The 9200-nt window shown below is 45.5% G+C and overlaps 1 pseudogene; it reads left to right on the forward strand.

Annotated features, from left to right (window-relative positions):
* Positions 1-5943: 5943 nt before the first annotated feature.
* On the forward strand, positions 5944-8162 carry LOC119879396 (annotated as a pseudogene).
* Positions 8163-9200: the final 1038 nt, after the last annotated feature.

Consider the following 9200-nt stretch of genomic DNA (forward strand, 5'->3'; position numbering starts at 1 on the left):
ATAAAGGCCATATTGACAAGCCCATAGCTGATGTCACACTCAATGGTGAAAGGTTGAAAGCTTTTCTTCCAAAATCAGGAACAAGATAAGGTGCCCACTCTCACCACTCCTCTTCTATATAGTACTAAAAGTCCTAGCTAGAGCAATTAGTCAACAAACAGAAAAGGCATCAGAATTCAAAAGGTAGAAGTAAAATGGTCTCTGTTTGCAAATAATATGTTTTTGTATAGAGAAAATCCTAAATATTCAACCAAAAACTGTTAAAATAATCAACAAATTGAGCCCAGTTGTAAGACACAAAATTGACATACAAAATAAAATTTCTATAATAACAAATTTTCTGAAAAGGAAATAAAGAAACATATCCAATTTATAATTGCATGAAAAACAATAAAATACTTAGGAATAAATTTAAGGAAGTGAAAGATCTATGCTAACAACCGTAAGACAATGATGAAAGCAATTGAAGAAGACATAAATGAATGGAAAGATAGGGCAGCCCAGGTGGCTCAGCAGTTTAGTGCCACCTTCGGCCCAGGGTGTGATCCTGGAGACCCAGGATCAAGTCCCACGTTGGGTTCCCTGCATGGAGCCTGCTTCTCCCTCTGCCTCTGCCTGTGTCTCTGTTTCTTTCTCTGTATCTTTCATGAATAAATCAATAAAGTCTTTTAAAAAATGGAAAGGTATCCTATGTTACTGGACTGCAAGAATCACTATTATTAAAATGTCAATACTACCAAAAACCATCTATAGATCAATGCAGTCCCTATTGAGATTCCAGTGGCTTTTTTTTTTTTTTTAGCAAAAGTAGAAAAAAAAACCCTAAAATTTATATGAAGCCAAAAAAAAAAAAAAAAAAAAAAAGCAAAGAATCCTGAGAAAGAACAAGGCATGAAGCATTATTGTTCCTGATTTTTTTAATATTTATTATAAAGCCATGGTCACTAAAACAGTAGAGTACTGGTACAGAAGCAAAGAGAACAATGGAATAAGGAATTCAGACACAAATCCAAGCATATATGGTCAACAATATTTGACAAGCGAGTCAAGAATGCTCAATGAAGAATTGTCTCTCAATAAATGATGTTGCAGCAAATGGATACTCACATGTAAAAGAATGAAACTGGGCCCATAGCTTACACCACTCACAACATTAACTCAAAATTAAATAAATGCTTAACTGTGAGACCTGAAACCATGAAACTCCTAGAAGTAAAACACAGGATAAAAGCTCCTTGACACTGGTCTTGGTAATTATATTTTGGAAATCACACGTAAAATGTAACCAAAAAATAAAAAATAGACAAGTGGGAATACATCAAACTGAAAAGTTTCTTCACACCTGAGGAAGCCATCAACTAATTGAAAAGACAACCTACAGAACAGAGAAAAAATATTCACAAACCATATATCTGATAAGGGATTAATAGCCAAACCAAATAAATAATGCACATAACTCTATGGCAGAAAAAAATCACCCAATTTAAAAATGAGCAAAAAACCTAATAACCATTTTTCAAAAAAAGATACACAGATAGGCAACAGGTATATGAAAAGATGTTCAACACTTCTAGTCATTAGGGAAATACAAATTAAAACTACAATGAGATACCACCTCATGCCTGTTAGAATGGCCATCATCCAAAAGACAAAAGATAACAAATGCTGGTATGGATGTAGAGGAAAGGGAACCCTTGTGCACTCTTGGGGGCGGTGTGTGTTGTAAACTGGTACAGCCACTGTGGAAAACAGAATGAAGGCTCCTCAAAAATTAAAAATAGAACTAGTTACAGTCCATTTCTGGGAATGTATCCAAAGGATTGAAAACACAAGAAAAGATAAATGAACCTCCGATACACAGCAGCATTATTTATAATAGCAGAAACAGGGAAACAATCGAAGTGTCCAATGATGGAGGAATGGTTAGAGCAGTTGTGGCATATATGGTTGACTCCTGAACAACGAGGTGTGATCCTCCACATAGTTGAAAATCTGCATATAAAATTTGACTTTCCAAAATTAAGAGGCAGACTCTTAATAGCTTACCGTTGACTGGAAGCCTTACTAATAGCATAAAACAGTCAACTAATACATACTTTGTTTACGCATTATATATTGTATTCTCACAATTAGGTAAACTAAAGAAAGGAAGGCGTCTATGATGTATACCTTAAACCTCATTCAGTGATGTATGTCAACTATCTCTCAATAAAAGTGAAAAGAGATGAAAAGATACAATTGTCACTTGCTTTTTTTTTTTTTTTTTTTTTTAATTTATTTATGATAGTCACACAGAGAGAGAGACAGAGGCAGAGACACAGGCAGAGGGAGAAGCAGGCTCCATGCACCGGGAGCCCGACATGGGACTCGATCCCGGGTCTCCAGGATCGCGCCCTGGCCAAAGGCAGGCGCCAAACCGCTGCACCACCCAGGGATCCCTGCTTTTTTGAAATATTTGCAGTAGCCTCCTACTGACATCCTCTTTCCTGAAGGACCTAGAGGGTCCATGTTGGGAGTCATTAATCCAGTGAGGGAGCGGGGGAATGTGCTTCTCCCCCTGCCACTATCAGAGTCTTTAGTATCACCCAAGAATCTTCTATTTCTCCATTAGTCCTAGTTTCCAAGGCAAAATTTCCATAGTGATCACCACCACAGCTCCCCACCTTGCAGAGTCTACCCCTGTATACTCCATCCTCCTCTGTTACCACAGATAAATTGTTTGGGTTCCTAGCAGAGGCCATTCTCTACTCATATACTGGGTCACATCCTCTCTTGGCTATTCAACCAACTCCATCTCTCCAGAAAATCCTCCCCCCTCTTGCATCACGCACACTATCCTTCTTTATTCCCACACCTCTTCCACAAGTCTAGAGAAACATGTTGGTAAAACTCTCTTGGCCCCATTTCATGTAAGAGCCACCACCATCATTTCTCAGTTTTCCTAAATGAAGTCTTAGAGGTTGATGAAAATTATAACTTTCCAATTTTCTCTTGAGCTCCCTCCAATCAAGCTTTCTCCTCTTGCTAAGATCCACAATTACTTCATAACATTGTATCCGAAGTCAATTCGCAGTCCTCATCTTGGTCTATCAGCAATATGTGACAGTTAACCCATGTTTTCCACTATCCTGAAACACTGAGAACTTGCCTTTCAAGACAGTAAATTTTCTGAATTTCCTTCCTTCTTTCCTCATTGTTCCTTTCTTCATCTCTGCTGGTTCTTCCTTTGACCTTGTTTCTAGATCTTTGATCTTCTATCTTCATTACTTTAGAGAACTCTTCTAGTTGCAGGATTTAAGTGTCATCTCTATGCTGATGTCTCACCAATCTGTATCTCCAGCCTGAACCTCTTCCTTGAACTCCAGATTCATATATCTAATTCTCTATTAGACATTTTTTTTCTGGGCAGCCCAGGTGGCTCAGCGGTTTAGCACCACCTTCAGCCCAGGGTGTGATCCTGGAGCCCCGGGATCAAGTCCCATATCGGGCTCCCTGCATGGAGCTAGCTTCTCCCTCGCCTATGTCTCTGCCTGCCTCTCTCTCTCTCTCCTCTCTCTCTGTCTCTCTCTCTCTCTCTCCTCACACACACAAAAATAAAATCTTTAAAAATATATATTTAAAAAATACATATTTTCCTGAATATCTAACTGGCATCTCCAATGTAATACAACCAGGAATGATCTTCTGAGCTTTTCCTTCAAACATTCAAACATAAGTTTTTCTTAGAGACTCCTAAGGTCTTAGCAGACAGATTGTGAACCTTGGTTGCATGTTATAGTCACATGGGGGGCCTGAGTTCCACCTCCCAATGATTGTAACCCAATTGGTCATGGCATCCAGAGTGTTAGAAGCTCTCTATGTAGCTTCTCCAAAGAAGCCAAGATTGAGGACTGTAGCTCTGGATGGGTTGCTTCTTCCTTTAACCTCAAATCCTATTATTTTTTCCCCATAAACACTCTCCTCCAGCCACACTGGTCCCCTTGCTATTGCTCAACTCACCAAATATGCTCCCCTTTCAATTCCTTCTTTGTGCCTGGAACACTTTTACCTAAAATAGCCTTAAGATTTATTTCCTTATCTTTTCAAGTCTTTGCTTTAAATCACTGTGTCATTGAGATCTACTATGACCACCCTATTTAAGTTTGCAAAGTTCTCTGCCAACCACATCATTTCCCCATTACCCTTACCAGGACTTTTTTTTTTTCCTTCAGCATTATGCCCTTCAAAAAGATGTAATTTACTCATTTATTATAGGTTCAGTCTCTCCCCAGTTAGGAAGCAGACTCTGAGAGCAGAGGAATATCTGCATCTTTGCTTACTGTGGGATCTCAGATCATGCATGATATATAGCAGGTACTCAAAAAACGAGCACTAGTGACATTCCTTTTTCTAATATGAAATTTTCTCCTTTCTCATTTTCATCAAATTCTTGGTTCTGTTTAAGAGTTAGACCTATTTGCTGGTATCCCAAAACAACCCTACTTAATAGTTCATCCACTTCTAATTTTTTTCCAAAGGCTTATCTTTCCTTACATTTCCTTAATTATGAGCTTCTCCTTAGGGTTTAGTATTTGACCCTTTATCCTTATTTATATTTACACTTAACAACCTCTCTCCTTTGAAAAGAGGAGACTTCATTTTTCAGACTTCAGCTAGAATGGAAAATTTAAAGTGGTGCCGCCATGTCAAAGTTTTAGTTAAGAACACTGGACCTTCCTCTCACCCAGGTAAATCCAGTACAGTATCAAAGCTTCAATTATTTACGTCAATAATCCAAATTTTGTTTCTCTAATGCACTGTTCTCTTATTAGTGTCAAAAAAAAGTAATGATCTCCTCCCTCCCTCCTGCTCCCCCCCCCCACACTCTATATCTTATAAGTCAAGATAAAAATTCAGGAGTATTACTTAAAACATCCCTTTTCCCTTTCTCCCAAAACTCAGCCAAGCGTTTCTTTATTCTACTTATTAAATTTTTATTATGACCTATCTCTTCCATGTCATTTCTGTTCATGATAATCTCTTACCTTTCCTCTTAAAGCCTCCCAACTGAAACCATTATTTCCCTACTTTCCCCTTCATACATTCTACACACTGCCAAAGTTAAACATTTAAAGACCTTTAAAATTCATGCAATTGCATTAAAATCCTTAAATGGCTTTCGTATTATTTAGTATAATAATCCTTACCATGGTTAAGCTAATACTCAACAATCTCTATGCTTCTCTTGCACATAAGCTCAAACTATCACAGTTTCTTTAATAAATCAAGATTACTTTCCTCCTCACTCATTTTAATGCCTTACCACAGTCCATTTCTTCTGTTTGGAACCTCCCATTTATGTTCACTTAGCTATTAAATTCATTCTATCACATCCTTTTAAAAGTTAATGAGATTCATATAGTCAATGGATCTTGACAAAGGACTAGACAACACAGTGAAAGAAAAGGACAGTATTTTCAACAAATGATAATGTAAAACTGGGACACCACATGCAAAAATACTGAGTCCAGACACAGACTTCACATCCTTCACAAATATAAACTCAGATCACAGTTCTAAATATAAATGCAGAATTATAAAACCTCTGCAAGATAATGTAGGAGAAAATGCAGGTGAACTTGGGTATGGCTATGATTTTGATCCAACACCAGGGCATAATCCATGAAAGAAATAACTGATACACTGGACTCCATTAAAATTTTCTGTTCTGCAAACAGCAATGTCAAGAGAATAAGAAGACAAAGCACAGAGTTGGAGAAAATATTTACAAAAGAACCATCTAATAAAGAACTGTTATCCAGAATCTATATAGGGAGCGGAGGGACGGCCGTCGGAGCCGCCGAGGCCAAGTGCTGCCTGGCTGGGCCTACAAAGGGATGTCAGGCCTCCAAAAGGAGCGCAGTGGAAGCGAGGGCCTCCCTGAGCCGCTGCTGTGACGGCCAGTGAGCGAGCCGCGGAGGATGTCCACCACCAGGACGGTCGCGCCCGCGGGATCCCGGGGAACCCGCGGGAGGTCTCCAACCCCGCCAAGCCTGGCCGCAAGACCAAGCAGCTGCAGTACGCGCAGAACGTGGTGGTAAAGACGCCCTGGAATCACCAGCTCGCCTGGCCCTTCTACCAGCCCGTGGATGCAATCAAGCTAAACCTGCCCGATTACCATAAAATCATAAACACCCAATGGATATGGGGACTATTCAGAAGAGACTAGAAAATAATTATTACTGGAGCGCCAGCGAATGCGTGCAGGACTTCCACACCATGTTTACAAATTGTTACATTTACAACAAGCCCACAGATGACACAGTGCTAACGGCCCAAGCCTTAGAGAAAATTTTTCTGCAGAGAGTGGCCCAGGTGCCCCAGGACGAAGTTGAATTATTACCCCCTGCTCCGAAGGGCAAAGGCCGGAACGCGGGCGCAGGAACCCGGAGTGCAGGTGGGCAGCAAGTGGTGGCCGTGTCCTCTGTCTCCCAGCAACCCCCTTCCAGAGCGTCCCCCCACTGTCTCCAGGCCTGTCATTGCTGCCCCCCCTCTGCCAACCATTACCGCAAACATCACGTCGGTCCCTGCGCCCCCGCCGCCGCCCCACCCCCTCCCTCGACGCCCATCATCCATCCCTGTGGTCCTCCCACAGCGCCTGTCGTCAAGGAAAAGGGTGCAAAGCGGAAAGCAGCCACCACGACGCCCACTCCATCCGCGAGCCGGAGCGAATCGCCGCCGCCATCGTCAGACCCCAAGCAGGCCGAGTGGTGGGGGCTCGGCGAGAGAGTGGGGGCCGCCCATCGCACCGCCCTGGAAGGGTCTAGAGGACGGCGAGGTGCCTCAGCATGCGGGCCGGAAGGGCGAGCTGCCGAGCACTCGCGGCACTGTGACAGCGTCCTCGAGGAAAGGCCGTGCAAGAAGCGTGCGGCCTGCGCCTGGCCCTTCTCCAGCCGGTGGACGCCGAGGCCCTGGAGCTGCACGACTACCACGACGTCACCGAGCACCCGATGGACCTCAGCACTGTCAAGAAGACGGACAGTCGCGAGTGCCCAGACGCGCAGGGCTTCGCTGCTGACACCCGGTTCATGTTCTCCAGCTGTTACCAGTACAACCCCCAGGCCACAAGGTGGTGGCCGTGGCCAGGAAGCTGCGGCGGCGTGTTTGAGGTGCGGTTTGCTAAGATGCCGGCTGAGCCGGGGAGGCGCCGCCCTGCTGCGCCCAGCCCCCTGCTGAGCAGGGCGCCGAGAGCACCGCAGCAGCGAGGAGAGCTCGGAGGAGGATAGGGATGAGGAGAGGAGGAGGAGGCTGGAGCCCCGGCTGTCGTAGCTTCAGGAGCCCTGACTTCTGCCCTAGCAGCTCGCCGCCCTTCGCTGCCGGGAACAAGCCAGAGAGAAAGGAGCCGAAGGGAAAGGAGGAGAAGATGAGGACGCTACGAAGACGAGGACACGGATAGGCACAAGGCCAAGTCTTAGGACGAGAAGCCAAGGGGCCCCGCCGCCAGCAGGCCCAACCGAAGAGGGCTCCCGCCGAGAAGGCCGGCAGCGCAGCCAGGCCAGCAGCAGCCGAAGCAGGCGGCAAGCAGGCATCGGCCTCGACGACCCGAGAGGAGGAGCAAGGCCTGCCCGTGAGCTAGGCCGAGGGCGCCAGCTCACCTAGACCGCCCTGGCTGCCCGGGACACGTGGCTGCGGGTCCCACTTCATCCAGTCCCGAGCCCTCGCTCAGGGACCCAGGCCTGAGCAGAGATAGATTGACTTGAGCCTCTGAAACCCACCACTGTGCGGCTAGAGAGATGCGTCAAGTGTTGTGACAGGAAAAGCCAAGGGAGCCTTTCTCCACGAGCGGGAAGAAGCAGGCGGCCAAGTCCAAGGAGGAGTTAGCTCAGGAAAGGAAGGAGTCGGAGACGCGCGGCAGGACGTCCGTGGGCACTGAACAACAACGAAAGCCTGCCAAGGAGGAGAAAGCGGCTCTGCGCCCTCGGAGGGCCGCCCGGCTCAGCAGCAGCAGCTCCTCGGTCCGGAGCAGCAGTTCGGCGGATCCAGCTCCACTGCAGCGACTCAGACTGAGCGCTGGACTCGCACATCAGGACAAAACCAGCGAAGTCGCACCCGCCGGAACTCTGCAGTGTCCCTTGCTCTGGTTGATCTGCTGCTCTGGTTTCCGCGCCTGCAGTTTTCTTTAAAACTCAGTGTTACGGAATCCAGGGATCCCGGTGCGCAGCGTTTGGCGCCTGCCTCTGCCCAGGCGCGATCCTGGAGCCCCGGATCAGTCCCACGTCGGGCTCCCCGGTGCATGAGCCTGCTTCTCCTCTGCCTGTGTCTCTGCCTCTCTCTCTCTCTCTCTACTGTTGCCTATCATAAATAAATAAAAATTAAAAAAGATAAATAAACTCAGTGTTATGGAATCTTCCAGTTTTGGCTTTAAATAGGTCTAAGATCTTTCTCGTGTGTATGTGAGGCTTTATGAGAAGGTGTGAACCCGCATAAAGCCTTCCCTTCCTTACTGAGTTGAGTTGCTTGGAGACGGCAACTTCAAACGCTGACCTGATGACCGTAGAAAACCATGTCAGATGTGATTTGAAAGTTTCTTGCAAAAGCGCCCTTTCTTATGCCCAAGCTGGTCTGTAGCTCCAGAAAGCATTGTTTGAAAGGAAGTTTCTCTGAGATGGTACTGCACCGAAGGCTGTCAGCTTTGCAAACAGGCGATGTCTCGTGTCCCCCCAGCTCAGCCCCGCGGCTGGGGTCACCTCTGCTGCAGGGTTGGGGGGAACTGTGGAGGTGCTGCGGGGCTCCATTCCGGGCTTCTGCAGGGGTGGGAGAGGCGGTGGGCACCGCGGGAGGGGCCTCGGGAGCTCCTGGGAGGGAACACGGGGGCGCGTGTGCCACGGGCAGCTTTCCAATACACTGAAACTTTTACCTCAACTGAAAAAAAAAAAAAGATTACAAAAAAAAAAACAAAACAAACTAAAGGAGACTTTTTTGTAAGGTTCAGCAATTTCTACGAAAATCTAATGTAAATTTCACTATCTACATGGTAAAGTTCGCAGGCAAGGAGACATGGGCTGCTAAGGAACTTGGTGTGACTAGGGGAGGATCATTGTCTCTTCTTTATACTTTTCATACACACTGCTAGTATGGAAAATAGAAAACAAAATGGACCAGAGCGATACTTACCGGGAGAAAAGAAAAAGACTTGAGAAGTTCTGACATACAAGCAAAAA

This window comes from Canis lupus, unplaced genomic scaffold (genome assembly GCF_011100685.1).
Source record: "Canis lupus familiaris isolate Mischka breed German Shepherd unplaced genomic scaffold, alternate assembly UU_Cfam_GSD_1.0 chrUn_S735H898, whole genome shotgun sequence".
Lineage (NCBI taxonomy): Eukaryota > Metazoa > Chordata > Mammalia > Carnivora > Canidae > Canis > Canis lupus.